Raw genomic sequence first — 16,385 nt, forward strand, 5'->3', positions numbered from 1 at the left:
AATGATTACATTTAAAAATTATTTTTTTTTTTAAAAGTGCGTCCCTTCAAATTCAATTAAATTATTTCCTTTTATATTAAATTTTTATTACTAGAATCTGTAAGAGGTTCAAGAGATAAGTCGATAGTGTATTTTATGAATATTATTATTGTATGAAATTGCAGAGACCAGGAAAGGGTAAAACATATTTTTCTTATGATATATAGGATTTTTTTGTCATGAAACAATAATGGCTAGGGTGGTCCTAAAGTGCTTAACAACAATGGTATTTTAGAACTTGAATAGTAGTTTACAATAGTAATGCTTGATTAAAGTGCTTAACAACAAAAGGTATTTGTGAAGCTGAATAATATTTAACAATATAATTGTAAATTGCCATTACAAGAATGCATAATATTTTATAGAAGCATTGTATGTAGATAAAATTGTTAATAATAGTTAATAAAATTATAAAATATAATAAGAAAAGGTATATAATAATAAGAATATGATTATAAAATAACTATTTCAAAGTTGAATTTTGTTTCTATCTATTTCCTATCTTATAGTTTGACATTGAATTACTTTTATGTATTTTTTTTTTTTAAATTGTAATTTTGTAAAATACTAATATTTAGAATTTTTTTTAGAAATTAAATATTACTACATATCAATTATTTGCATATTCTCTCTTATATTTATATTCTCTCTTAAATATAGATAATATTTCATTTCACTCAAGTCTATAAAAAATGGGAATAATATAAGAAGTGGCGTGGATATTGTTTCTTCAAATCAATGAATTAAAATGGAATTTTTATGTATTTATTTATTTATAATCTTATTAGAAAGTCAAAACATATTTTGTATCTAATTACTTAAATGTATAAGGTAGAAATGACATATTATCAAATATAAATTAACACAATATATATAGACTTAAATATTTTAATTTAAATATACATTATCATATAATTATGTATATTTTAGTCAACATTTTTCAGAAGTATTCTAGAAACAACTCAAAAAATATTAATAAAAAAGAACAATGTTTAAAACTAATCAATTTAGTAAATAAAAATTATTTTATTAATTAGTATCTAAGATTTATTTTTACTTTCCTAATGTATATCTTATATTTTAGGTTGAGTCCATAGAAGTGAAATATCATCTGGTGTCTCAGCAGTGTGTCCTCCTTAATGGCCACACCCAGGGCCCTCCAAGCTCTCCATATTCCAAGAAAAATTGGAAAAATTTGCCTTGGAAAATTTTCCCTCTCCCACCATGCGTCCTAGCTCATACTTAGGAATTTTTTTTTAAAATTTTAAATTTTAAATTTAAAAAAAATTATATATATATATATATAAAGGATAACATGATCTAGGAAAGAGAGCCATGCTTTATGATATGTAGGATGCAAGACTACCAACGGACTATGAGACAATTCATTCTCCTCTTCAAGTGACAAGAAAATATTGGGCAATGGTAAATTTAGAAAGTATGAAGATGTTTGTTTAAAGCTTTTGTCATTATTGGAGGAGATTGCAAAGAGTTCTCATATTTCTCACAGTAGAGAATTGTTGGCATCTAGCACGATGGATTACACAATTATTATTACAATGCTAATATTGACTCATGCTGAAAATTGTGGACCGTGCATTTGAAGAACTTGAGTTGTCATACCATGTTTGAGAAATTGGTGATCTGGGTGTGAGACAAAATCAGAACATAACAAAATGAAAAAGAGATTGAACATGTGTGGGGTCTTTTAGTCTACACATTTAATGGCCCCACATTGGCCAACACCGTGAGAGCTATCTTCTTCTCCCTCCTCCCACCCATCATTGTCCTCTTCATGGAAGCAATAAGCCCTTCTCAATTTAAAGGAACTAAACTAAAAGATAACTAGTTCATATTGAATCAATCCCTAACTATTTGCATAGCATCAATCGTCAATGCAAGAAATCAGATCTAAAGACACATGGTGCAAGGGTCTAAGAAGTATGTATTTCATTGCACACTTTCACAAATACCTTGTAATTAGGGATTTTTCTATGATTCATTTCCATGCTAGAAGATAGATGTAAAGAATCTTGGTGAGATCATCGATGGAGTAGGAGAGCATGTCGGCCATGTAGATGGTGGTGTTGGATGGATCAAAGGAGCACAGATCAATAATTATAATTCTACCCATCTTGAGATGGCAACCGACTCCATTTCAGTTGTCATTATAATTTTCCCGTGAGACAAATGACTCTACATGAGACAGTCAATGTATTTATTCTAGAGCATTTGCTCCATATGAGAAGCCTATTGACTTAATTAATAAATTAATTATTATTTTGAATAATTTTATACATCTTTTATAAAAAAATTATTGTGAATTCATTCAATCCAATAAAATTTAAAAGTCGAATAAGATTATTGGGATAAGGTGACTCAACCTTACCATACTTTATTGTTTTATTTATGCTTTCATGGAAAGTTACTACATAAAATTGGATTCTTCCACAAGAAAAGACTTGGAGTAGAAAAATAGGAATCTTCTATTTTTTGGTGATTTATTCTATTATGTTTTATTTTTATGCAAGGGCATGCACAAGGAAGTTTCTAAAATAAGTTATAGATGCGTTGAATATAGATGCTTTAGAAACTATTTCCTCTTGTACAAAAACTCTATAAGTAGAAGGTATTGTTGTAAAAAATAAAGTGAGTGTGAGCATTGTTTGAAGAGCATTGTTATACTATTGGAGTTGTTTTGGATTTGATATCATAGCTGAATACTCTTGGAGAGTTGTGGCTTTGTAGATTGTATTGTGACTGTTGTTGCTGAGAATACAATTGAATCTAGCTTTGGAGTGGTGGGTTTTTTTTCGAGAAGGGTTTCCCACGTATATATTGTGTTCTAGTTTTATGAGTTGAATCTTTCTATATGTATTTATTTAGCTTGTAATAGTTTAAGGTTTTGTGAGATAAATTTCAGCATCATCTCTCCTGTTAGATTTAGCATTTGGAAGCATTTCCACACTTAGGCTTTGTTTCAATTGGTATCAAAGCCTTGCCAGCTTTGTTATTGTTGTTGGGTAGATAGGTTTTTTGTTCTGATCTAGTTTCAGTGGGATTTTTGTAGAGGTTTTTCATAATCTTATTGTAGGTTAGATATGGCAAGCACATATAGTAGAGTAGAGATGGATAAGTTCAATGGCAGCAATTTCGAGTTGTGGATCCTCAATGCTTGTAGATAGAGATCTATGGGATTCAGTTTCTTCAATGAAACCTCAAACTAAATTGCAAGAAGAGTGGGATAAGGAAGATCGAAAAGCCAAGGGTTTGATAAGACTTTGTTTGGCTAATTCTGTACTCCTAAATATTCATGAAGAGGAGACTGTAGCTAGTCTTTGGAAAAAGCTTGGTGATATTTATCAAGGAAAATCCTTGGTAAATAAGTTATTTTTAAGAAAGAATTTGTATTCCTTGAGAATGGATGAAGTAGGTTCTGTTGCTGATCACTTAAATGCATTTAATATGTTGATTGCTCCATTGAATTATGTTGGTAATAAGATTGATGATCAAGATAAATGTATGCTTATGTTATGTTCTTTGCCAGATTCATGGTATCACCTTGTTATGGCTATTGGAAGCACAACAACCACTTTAAAATTGGAGGATGTGGTTGGTTCACTATTATTTGAAGAGATGCGAAGAAAGTCTTCTAAGATGGCTATGGAGGCCCATGTTGCTCATGGTAGAACAAAAAAGAAAGGCAAGAAGGGAAAATTTAAGTTTCTTGGGAGATCTAAGTCTCCTAGTAAAAAGTCCAAGGAAAAATATTGGAACTATGGCAAAATTGGTCATTTTTGAAGAGACTGCAAAGAGGAGAAGAAAAAGAAAGGTAAAAAGGATTTCTCTAATTCTAATACTGATAAATCTTCTCGAGATGGTGTAGATGTTTTTGTTGCAGCCTTGGCAACACATACATCAAAAGATGTTTGGTTGATAGATTTAGGTGCTTCTTTCCACATGACATCTCATAGAGATTGGTTCTCAAAGTATGATGAGTTTGATGGTGGAAAGGTGTATTTGGGTGATAATTCTCACCTAAATATTTTTGGTCATGGTAGAGTCAACATCAGATTCCCTAATGGTAGAGTAAAAGGGATTGATGGTGTACTACATATCCTTGGTTTAGCAAGAAGCCTACTTTCAATCAGCAAGCTTGGTGATGTGGGTGTGCATATTATTTTCTTGAGTGATGGATGCAAGATGACAAGAGGTTCTATGGTCCTTGCTAAGGGTGTTAGGATTGGCACCTTGTATAGGTTGGATGCATGCACGATTCAGTGCAATAGTGCTTCTATGAAGTCCAAGAAAAGGGATTCAGATTCTTCATCATCACCAGTAGATCAAGAAAAGAAGAAGACCATTGTTTCTACATCTAATGGTCATGATTTTTGGGTACCTAAGGGTGATAATACTTTGGAGATGGAGCTCCCTACTGAGAAGACAATGATATGGTACCAAAGACTTGGTCACATTGCTGAGAAGGGTCTTAGAGCCCTGAAAAATAAAAGCCTTGTTGAAGGTCTTGATGATTGTAACATGGAGTTTGACTTCTGTGAACATTGTATTTATGGTAAAACACACTGTGTTTCCTTTTATTCTATTTCTCACAAGTCTTCTGGGGTTTTGGATTATATTCATTCACATGTGTTTGGTCCAGTTAATGTTCCTTTGATATCTAGATCTTTGTATTTTGTCTCATTCATAGATGATTATAGTAGAAGGACATTTGTGTATTTCCTCAAAAGTAAATCTGAAGTTTTTAGTAAGTTCAAGGAATTTAAATCCTTGGTTGAAAATCATATTGGTAGAAAAATTAAGTGATTGAGGACTAATAATGGTGGTGAGTTTTGTTCAGCGAAATTCGACAGGTTCTATAAGGATCATGGAATTGAGAGACATAAGACAACTCCATACACTCCACAACAAAATGGAGTTGTAGAGAGGATGAATAGAACATTGATGGAGAGGGATAAGAGTATGTTGAGTGGTGCTGGTCTTAAACAAAAGTTTTGGGCTGTAGCAGTAGCTACTACATGTTATTTAATTAACATGTCTCCTACTTCAGCACTTGTTGAGAAGACACCTATGGAAGCATGGTCTAATAAGAAGGCCTCTTTGAGAGATCTTAGAGTCTTTCATTGTGAGGCATATGCTCATGTGCCAAGTGTAAAAAGATAAAAGTTGGAGAACAAGGCAGTTAAGTGTATCTTCATTGGCTATGGTGTCAGTGTGAAAGGTTACAAGCTTTGGGATCTAATTGTGTAGAAGTGTTATATTTTGTGAGTTGAAACCTTCCACAATTCTTTTGCAGCCAGAGAAGGAAGAGATGTAGAAAAAGGAAGTAGTTCATTTTCCTACTACCTCTAAGGGAGAAGAAATGCAAGCTCCCGATAGACCTGAGAATGAGGAGAGCTTAAGCAGCTATGGAAGTTCTAAAGAAGAGCAAGAACCCGAACCTCAAACTTTGAGGAGATCTACTCATGATATACAATGACCTGATAGATTTTGTTATTCACCTGAGAGGTTTGGATATTCTTTGTCGGATTCCATTTGTATATTTTCTTTGATTTCTAACACTGACAAGCCTAGGACTGTTAGAGAGGCTATGGGTATGAATGATGCAGATTCCTAGATAGAAGCCATAAATGAAGAGATGGTAGCATTGAAGAAGAATGATACATGGGATTTGGTACCTTTTCCTGAAGAACAAAAACCTGTTGGATGCAAATGGGTATTCAAGAAGAAAGTGGGTCTAGATGGTAGTGTTGAGAAGTATAAGGCACAATTATTTGTGAAGGGCCATTCACAGGTGGAGGGAATTGATTATGGTGAAATATTCTCTCCTGTAGCAAAGTTGACATCCATTTGATTATTGTTATCACTTGCAGTAGCTTATGATTTTTAAGTTGAGCAAATGGATGTGAAGACAACATTTCTTCATGGTGATTTGAAGGAGAAAATTTATATGTCACAACTAGAGCATTTTGTTGAAAAAGGTAAAGAAAGTCTTGTTTGTAAGTTGAAGAAATATATATATGGTTTGAAACAGTCTCCTAGAATCTGGCATCAAAAGTTTGACACCTATGTGTTGTCCTTGGGGTAAAAGCACAAACCTGTGTCACCTTTTAAAAAGAAGAAGTGATATCAGAATTTAAAGTCTTCAACTTTAATGATATAAAAGTGGCATTTGTGCTTAGAATTTGAAGATGATGTAAACTAATGAAATGTGTAAAATTAGATGAAGTTTATGTCTATAATTTTTTTTTTTAAAATTGAGTGAAAATTTATCTATTTTTTAATTTTTAAAGTCTATTTTTAAATTTTTTTAAAATGCTGAAAATATACATTTTTTTTCTTGTCAAACAAATATATGCAAATGTTCATATTTTGGTATAATTTTTGAATATGTTAGAGTTGACATGTATACCTAGTACACCAAAAAATAAAATCTTTAATTTGGCTAATATTTTTCAATTTATAACTGGTCAAAGTCAAAGTTATTAGAAATTGACAATTTTTTTCTCCCGTCAAACTTTTTCTATCAAATATATATAATTTTATTTTAAAATTACATATTCTTGAAGAAGACTCTCTCCTCTAGTGCAGCATTAAAAATAATAATTTTTGAACATGATTTACTATTTTAAAAATTTTTGAAGAGACAACTTCCTGAATCTTAAAATACCTACCTATAATATTTTCAAATTATAACATATTATCCATAATCAAAATAAAAAAAAAATATATATGATTGTAATCTTGACTCTGAGACTTACAAAAGTATATTTTTAATTTTTTTTAAAAACTCAATTTAGTAGGTCAAATTGGCATTCAAAGTGAGACGTTTGTAGAAGTTCTTATTTTTGTTTGTATGGCTACCACCTAGGATGCCACATAGGTAGTTCTGGCCGAAACCGGTTTTAGCTAGAACTCCTGTTGGCCCAACTAACCACAAGCGGTTAGTTTGGCAGTTTCATGTATAAAATATGTTAGTTTCTAAACCATTTCATGTAACAAATAAGATTTTTGTTTTCTTTATTTTAATAAATATAGAAAACAGCAAAAAGTAGAAGAGCATTTTCAAAAGACAATGATTTTTGAAGTTATTTTCAGCAGTTATTTTGTAGAAATCCTCAGAATCGCAAAGGATCAAATATTTGTAAGGTATTTTTTTTCGTCTACTTATTTTTATTTTTATGTATTCTAAATTGAAGCATTAGCTGGCATTTAGTTTTCAAAATCTAATTTTTTTTTCTATAGATAAAAGTATTCAATGGGCAGTAAAAGGAAAAGATCAAGGAAATATGATAGGAAAAGAGATGAAAAAATGAAAGGTCATACTAAACGTAACCAAAACCAACTTACTAAAATTCTTGAACAGGATGAGATTCATGAAGAGAGTGAACGTAATGAAGAGGAAGAAATTGGCAGTTCTAATGATAGAAACAAATTAGAAGGCATAACAAATTTGATGGATTTGGATGAGGAACTACTTTTTAACAAAATTTCATCTAAAGATTTGATAAATGATAACACTATTAGAAAGCATTGTTAGAACATGTGGGATGAATATTTCAAAGATAAAAGTATATTTGGACAGGCACAATTATTTGTCAAGTTATTTAGGAGAAAAGATATGAGACCTGTTTTAGAGTTGTTGGGTGTTGATAAACGGAAAAACCATACGCATAATATTAATAAAACAATAGTTGAAAACTTGCAAAATTATTATAAAAAAATTGACAACACAACTCAAGGAGGTGATTTGAGTAATGCACTTAGAGCATTGATGACTACTATATATAGTAGAAAATTGACACGTAGAAAACATGTACATGCAATTTTTAATGTACTAAATATATCCAAAAGAACTGTTCAGAGATACATCAAGAGAAGAAATATGCTAGATGATAACATTGAGAATAACTAGGTGAATATTTGTAGAGTTCCTTGAAAAGATAGAATTTTTGAGGATGTGAGAAGACAAGTTATTGAATTTTGGACCACACATTCTCATGTTTCTTCCAATAGGCATGATACTATACAAATTAAAGATCAAGAGACAGAGGCCAAAATTGAACATCCAAAACATTTCATAGATATAACTCAAAGTGAATTATTTCAAACATTCAAGCAAGAATTTTTAAATGTCAAAATATGTTAGAGAATGTTTGAGAGTTTGTGTCCTTCCTTTGTACGCATAAATAAGATGCATGAAACTTGTTGTTGTTGAGATCATGTTGAATTTGGTCTACACTTGCAATTATATAAAAAAGTTATTGTGGTATTTGATCCTAATTTGGTCATCTCTAGTAGTACAACAGAATTTGTGAAGTCCATATTATGTGATAAATTAGAAGATTCAAATGAGTTCAAAGTGCAATGCATCAAAAATCAGTGTGAAGATTGTGGAGATTTATGCAAATTTTTTGAAATGCAAATTGAGAATATTAATGAATCCACACCAATTTCATGGATGAGATATGAATATGAGACATACCAAAATAAGACAGGAGATGAATCCAAAAAAATTGTATTGAAGGAGAGTGAATTGCATTATGATGAGTTTATGACAAAGTTTTGTCCATTGATATATCCACATATCCACCATTGTCATGGTGCATGATGGCAAGCTAAACAATTTCATGATTCCAAAAATTATTTTCCACCTCGTTGTATACTTTTAGTTGTATATTTTTATGAGAATTATATATTTGCACCTCAAACAGAGCTTCATGAGTAATATTATCATTTTGAACAAGTTGTAATATCTGTACAAGTGACCTATAAACATGCACAATTTGAGGTGGATCAGATAGAAAAGTTGGATGAAAATGAACACATCATTATCAAAGAGGTTCATTTCCATATTAGTGATGATAGAGTTCATGATAAGAGTTATGTGGCTCATTGTTTTGCAATGTTCTCTAAAGATCTCAAAAATCATGGAATAAATGTTTCAGAGCACTGAATTTGGTCTGATTAATGTACAGGTTAGTATACACAAACTTACACATTTATTTAACTTTATTTTAACTTATATTTATTTGTACATGCCTATTTTTGTTTGGTACATGTACATAGATAATTGTAGATACTTATCATCTTTCATGTTCACAAAACAATTCAAATCTATAAAAGCATTTAATTGGTTAGCAATGCAACATGCTAGAACCAATGTTAGGTTTTTATGGAATTTCTTTAAAAGTGGACATGGAAAAGGGGAGCATGATGGAGCAAGAGCATATATAAAGCATGCGCTTCGACAACATGAACTTGCAAGTAAATATATGCATCTAATGTGCATGTTTAATATTAGTAGCATATATACTTTTTAATTATATATATATATATATATATATATATAATGTACATATTGGGAATAGGATAGAGAGTGCAAATCAAATTGTTGAATGGTGCAAAGTTCATTTTGCTACTCGAGATATTGAATACAATAAGCATTACTTTTGCAAAGTAAAAAGTGAACTAAGTTATATTTATTTTCAAATGTATTTTTCAAATTGTTCAATTTTATATTAAATATAAATATTTTGAAATAATATGACAATTATTTTTAATTTATTTGTAACAGATATAGATCGATCTAATCCTTACAATTGTCAAACAATCCCTGGTATTAGAAGTTTGCATCAAGTGATGAATACAGGTAACCATAAACCGCCAGTAATTAAAGAAAGAGAGAAAACATGGTTTTGTGATGAGTGCATTAAGGACAATCCAGTGAGTGCATGTGAAAATATTATGAATGGATATGTTTCACATTGGGATTTGAATGAGATAGTTAGAAAGCCTCCTTTTGAAGATGTTGACATTGACATTGACATTCATGATCCTATATATTCAGTTGATTATGGATGCATTTCTGATTTAGTTATGGCAGGTTTGTGTACATATATACATATATATAAATTAGTATGCATGTATATTCATTTTAAAATTAATTTATATTTATCTATATTTTTATATGTACATGGAGGAGATATTTTTGTAGTTCAAGCCTTACAAGATAATGCGGAAAATGTGGACTATTATCTTTTAAGATGCAAAAAAGTAAAAACACAAGTTGCTAGAAGGAACTATAGATGCTAATCAATAGTCATATCCAATTGGATCAGTTGTTATTGAAGGAATGTATTATCAACAAACAAGGGTAACTGATAATGGTATTGAATTTATTGAATACAAGCCCAGAGGAAAGGTTTTACATTATGGTAACCATGTTATAGCAACCAAGTTACAATTTGAAGCAATACAAAGAAGAGGACGTCATGGAAATCAAAAGTGGAAACTATCTATTAAAGAACATAAAAAACCTCTAGAGATAATAAAAACTAGAGAGGATCCTAACAATACATTGTTTATGGAGCTCTAGTTTACCTATGTAATTATTGTGGAACTTTAGTTTAGCTTTGTTTACATAGCTCTTATACTTTCACATTTAACATCGACAAAATATTTGTTTTATAAATTTGTATACATTCGATCATTTATCTTGGATATGTAAAATTAGACATGTTTTGCTATTTTTATTTAAATTAGACATGGATATCTCATTTAAGACAACCTAGATTAGGACCTCCCCTTATGACAACCTATTAGGACCTCCCCTTAAGAACATCTATTAAGACATCCCCTTAGTACCACCTTTTAGGAACTCTCTTGAAGACAACCCCTTTAGTATTTGTATGTATTTATATACATTGTTTATGTTTTCTTAATATGATTGTTAATTTTGTTATGTATTTATATTATATTCTATGTTATACTAGATTTATATTCTTTATATGCTCTTACATGTATATGTTATATTCTATGTTATACTCTTTATATGTTACATGTACATGTATATGTTACCCTTAAGACATGTCATTAAATATAGTTAATTATAGTTAGATTGAGGCATTAAAAACAATAACATATACATATTTACATAAATATTGAAAACATATATGTCTACATTTAACACATGAACATAGTTAGATACATCTATGGAATAAAATATACATGAATATATTGAATTTATGTATTAAATTTATTGAAATATATATATCAAGAATAACACATATACATAAACATGAATAACACATACATAAACATAAAACATTAACACATTAAAAGATGATCAATTTAACATGTGTGTACATAAGACATTAAGTTCTAATATTCTTTAGTTATATTCTTAGATATGTATTAAATTTATTGATTAAATATTGTTCAAACATATGTATACATTCAACATGAACATAATATGTACATCTAGATGTAAAATAACACATCTATGAAATAATGTATACATATATGGGTAAAATGTATCCAAAATGCCATACAAAATGTCTCCAAAATATGACATCAAATATCTCTAAAATACCACATGCATCAAATGTATCTAAAATAACATGTACATCCATATAAAAGTATCTAAAATAAAACATGTATATGAAATAACATGTACATATATCCATATAGAAGTATCTATAAAATAACAGATGTATCTGAAATAACATACATCTCTAGATATAAAAGTATCTGAAATTACATGTACATATATATAAAATATCTTGACAACATCAATGAAATAGACATGCACATGTGTAAACTAATAGATCAATCACATCCCCCTCCTGATCCTTGACCCCAAAAGGCTCTATGATATGGATTTGTGCTCTATGTCAAATGAAAGAAATTTGTAAAATTATAAAATTATACATGTTCATGTGTATACGTGCATGCATTTAATATCATATGTGTACAATATATATATCCATCAAATATATAATAAAAAATACATAACATACCTATGAATCATGTTGTGGAAGATCTATCAGGGTCTAAAGATCTCCAAAACACAATAGACTATCACTAAGACCCTATAGAACACACATGTAGATGTACACAAGTTAACTTGAATCACTCAATAATATGTATGTGTAAATTTTATATAGTAACAAATAAATATATAAGCATATATAAATCTATAATATTTACTGTAGCATCATGTAATGCTCTGCCAATCTGACTAATATCTGAGTCATGTAGTGATAGAGTGATCTTTGAATCACGAAATCTAGGTACTCTAAGGCTAAGTTGTGCAAGAACAGGAGCAGGAGCAGGTGCTACAGGATCCCAAGCAGGTGTTGGGACTACTGTGGGGACAGGAGTTGTGGGGATAGGAGCTGTATGGCCCTCTATAGGAGCAAGTGTTGTAGAATGTGTAGGGATATCCTCTTGTCCCTATGAGGGTTGTGGTCCTATTGTACATGACAAAATATGGCTGATGTGTCCACCATTGTCACAAAGAGGAATCCCCATGACCATTGGCAATGCCTAATATGCTCCAAGAAGATCAGATACTAAATAAGATGTCATACAGTGCAATGCATCCATATCCAATATGGTCAAAACCTCTAGTGGCAATGGTAGATCTGTCATCTCATATAGATTATCAACTCCTATGATAGAGGATGCACCTATCAGAATAGGACCATGAGATCGTAACATGTATCTACCACATCTATCTGAAGGTATCTCCTATAACTGTATGACAACTATGAAAATGCTAGAATATATCTAAGTCTTGACTATATCATCAAGAACACTCAAACCTACAACAATCATCTGTGGACCTCTTGGCATGACCAAAAGGTTTGGACCCACCATTTCCCATTTATTAGCAAGCATAGGGATGTCCACAAGTCTAAATGTCTCTAAAAGTTAGCCTCAGCCCTATTCAACATGACCTAGAAAATCTATATAGTTGACATCAAGATGTAAATGAAATTCTGCAAACAATTGTTTGCATAAATAAAGGGGAAACTTATCCTTATGTGACCAACTATGATGTGCGGCTAACCACTGAGGACATATAAATGGAGCAACAAGCTAATCTATACACTTTTCCACTAAATAACTTCTAACCTAGCCCTATCTGTATAAATGGGAAACATGGTCTTCACCATAGCGGTGGAGACCTGACCATCAATTTATGAATACTTCACAGTGCTAATGATACTGTGAGAAAGGGAAGAGTAAAATATCTCAATACTAATATCATCAAATGAGTTGTACCTAGAGATCATCTCAATCATCTAGTACAACTCATCTCTAATAGAAACAACCTTCTCCCTATTAGGGAGAGTTGTAGAAGCTAACAATGTAGAATCAAGATACTTGAGAGCACGAGATAATCTAGCAATACTATTTGTAAATAACTATTGTCTCTCCTTAGTAGATGATGTCCATCTATGTGCTATGCCTGACTCAACACTAAGACGCCCTCCATGAACACTAGCCTCCCCTAAGGATGTAGGTGCTCCACCAGTACTGGATGCCATAATGATATATGCAAACATCTAGATATCTATAAATGCAAAGTTAAGATATACATACATAAGTACATATAAAAATGAAAGTTAAATTTAATTAAAAATATGTATGTATATAAATATGTACAAAGTTGAATGTAACTAAAAATATTCACATGTTATTTAGTACATCTAGCTCATGTATGTGAACATCTAGCTCAAATATGCACATCTAGCTCATGTATGTAAATAAAAAATATGCATGTATGTTATTTAGTACATCTAGGTTTTATTATGTTAATATTTTCTAAAATGTAACTAATAAGTTTTTAAAATGTAATGTTATTTAGGACATATAGGTTTACTATGTTAATATTTTGTAAAATGTAACCAATAGGTTTGTTGTTAATCTGTACTATGTTAATATTTTCTAAAATGTAACTAATAGGTTTGTTAAATATTAATATCTACTATGTTAATATTTTGTATTTAAATGTAACTAATACCTATTTGTTAAACTTTAATATTTACTATGTTAATATTTTCTAGAATGTAACTAATAAGTTTGTTGAACATTAATGTTTACTATGTTAATATTTTGTAAAATGTAACTAATGTTTTATTATCAACTACTAAACTCTATGCTAATGTTTTGTAAAATGTTTACTATGTTAATATTTTGTAATACATAACTAATGCTTTATTATCAACTACTAAAAAAATATTTAAAATATAATTAATTTAATTAATAAAATATTTTAAAATAATTCATTTAATTAATATTATCATGTAATAACTGAAAAACATTAAAAAAAATTTAAATTTTTTTTAAAAATTCACCTACCTGTTATGGCCGAAACACTCTGATTGTGCTAGTGACTACTACAATGAAATCAATAGTGAAAATGATTGCCGAAATCACATGAGTGATGGCCAAAACTCTTTTGGCCGGAAGGGTTTTAGGCAGAAACCTTGCTGCCACATTTGTATAGCCAAAAGGGTTACAACCAGAACTATTCTGGCAGAAAAGGTTTTGGTTGGGACCCCTACGGATATCACAAAGGGTGACATAGGTTTGTGCTTCCACCCCTTGGGATTTCTGAAATCTAAATTTGACCATTGTGTGCATTATAAATCTGAAAATGGTCACATTCTTATCATAGTCCTATATGTGGATGATATGTAATTTATTGGGAATGGAAAAAGAATGATTTCAGATTTGAAGTCTTACTTAGCAACACAGTTTGAGATGAAAGATCTAGGTGCAGCTAGATATATTCTTGGGATTGAGATCATTAGAGATAGAGCTAGCAGAAAGCTTTGGATGAGCCAGAGGAAGTATGTAAACTCTGTGTTGGAGAAATTCAGCATGACATCTTGCAAGTGGTTAGTTGTTCCAATATTACATGGAACAAAGTTAGCTAAGAAGGATTGTCCAAAATCTCCTACAGAGATTGAGGACATGTCTCAAGTACCTTATGTGAGTGTTGTTGGCAGTTTGATGTATGCTATGGTTTGTACAAGACCAGAAATTGCCCAAGTAGTGGGAGTCCTTAGTCGATATATGGCTAATCCTAGAAGGGTGCACTAGGATGCAGTTAAGAGAGTGTTCAGATATTTGAGAGGCATAACTGAGTATTGCTTGTGTTTTCAAGGTAACTCTTTTGTATCTCATCTTTTTATTTGCATTCATGAATATGTGGATTCAGATTGGGTAGGGGACATTGATATCAGAAGATCCACCAGTGGATATGCTTTTATAATGTTTGGTGGTGCAATTAGTTGGATGAGTAAGCGCCAAGCTATAACTGCTTTGTCTACTATGAAAGCAGAGTACATGGCAGCTACTCATGCTTCTAAAGAGGCCATTTGGCTTAAGAGATTGTATTCTGATATTGGTTTTGATGCAAGACAGATTACTATTTACTGTGATAGCCAAAGTGCTATCTATTTAGCAAAGAATGCTATTTTTCATGCCAAAACAAAGCATATTGATGTATAGTATCATTTTGTTCGTGATATGGTGGAAGATGGAAAGGCAAAGTTAGAAAAGGTTGCAACTTTGGAGAATTTTGTGGATGCATTAACAAAACCAGTGAACACTAAGAAGTTCAAATGGTGTGTTGGTTCTATGGGCCTTGGTGCCTGTGCTGTGATACAGTAACTCCTATAAGGTCTTCGTCAAGTGGGAGATTGTTTGGATAAGGTGACTCAACCTTACCATAATTTATTGTTTTATTTATGCTTTCATGAAAAGTTGCTAAATAAAACTGGATTCTTCCACAAGAAAAGACTTGGAGTAGAAAAATAGAAATTTTTTGTTTTTTGGTAATTTATTCTATTATGTTTGTTTTTATGCAAGGGTGTGCACAAGGAATTTTCTAAAATAAGTTATAAATGCGTTGAATGTAGATGCTTTAGAAACAATTTCCTCTTGTATGAATACTCTATAAGTACATGTGGCATTGTTGTAAAAAATAAGTGAATATGAGCATTGTTTCAAGAGCGTTGTTATGCTGCCAAAATTGTTCTAGATTTGATATCACAGCTGAATACTCTTAGAGAGTTGTGACTCTATACATTGTATTATAACTATTGTTGCTAATAATACAATTGAGTCTAGTTTTGGAGTGGTGGGTTTTTTCGCGAGAAGGGTTTCCCACTTATATCTTGTGTTTTGTGTTTATGAGTTGAATATTTCTGTTTGTATTTATTTAACTTGTGGTAGTTTAAAGTTTTGTGAGATAAATTTCAGCATCATCTCTCCTATTAGTTTTAGCATTTGCAAGCCTTTCCGCACTTAAGCTTCCTTTCAAAGACCATCAAATTCCTTTGTTAAATTATGTTTATTGTTTGTTATGTTGCGGGGATCAGTTCAAATCGGTTTCTGCCCCGCCATTTGTCTCGATCTATCTTTGAATTTACTCATTGATCAGTACGAGTGTTGTTTAAATTCCAACGCTCTGATGTTGTGAATATCTATTCATTCATTCCAATCTCGTTATATCTTATTCAACGGTC

This window comes from Cupressus sempervirens, chromosome 10, assembly GCF_028749045.1.
Source record: "Cupressus sempervirens isolate cs-2001-9-10 chromosome 10, ASM2874904v1, whole genome shotgun sequence".
Taxonomy (NCBI): Eukaryota; Viridiplantae; Streptophyta; class Pinopsida; order Cupressales; family Cupressaceae; genus Cupressus; species Cupressus sempervirens.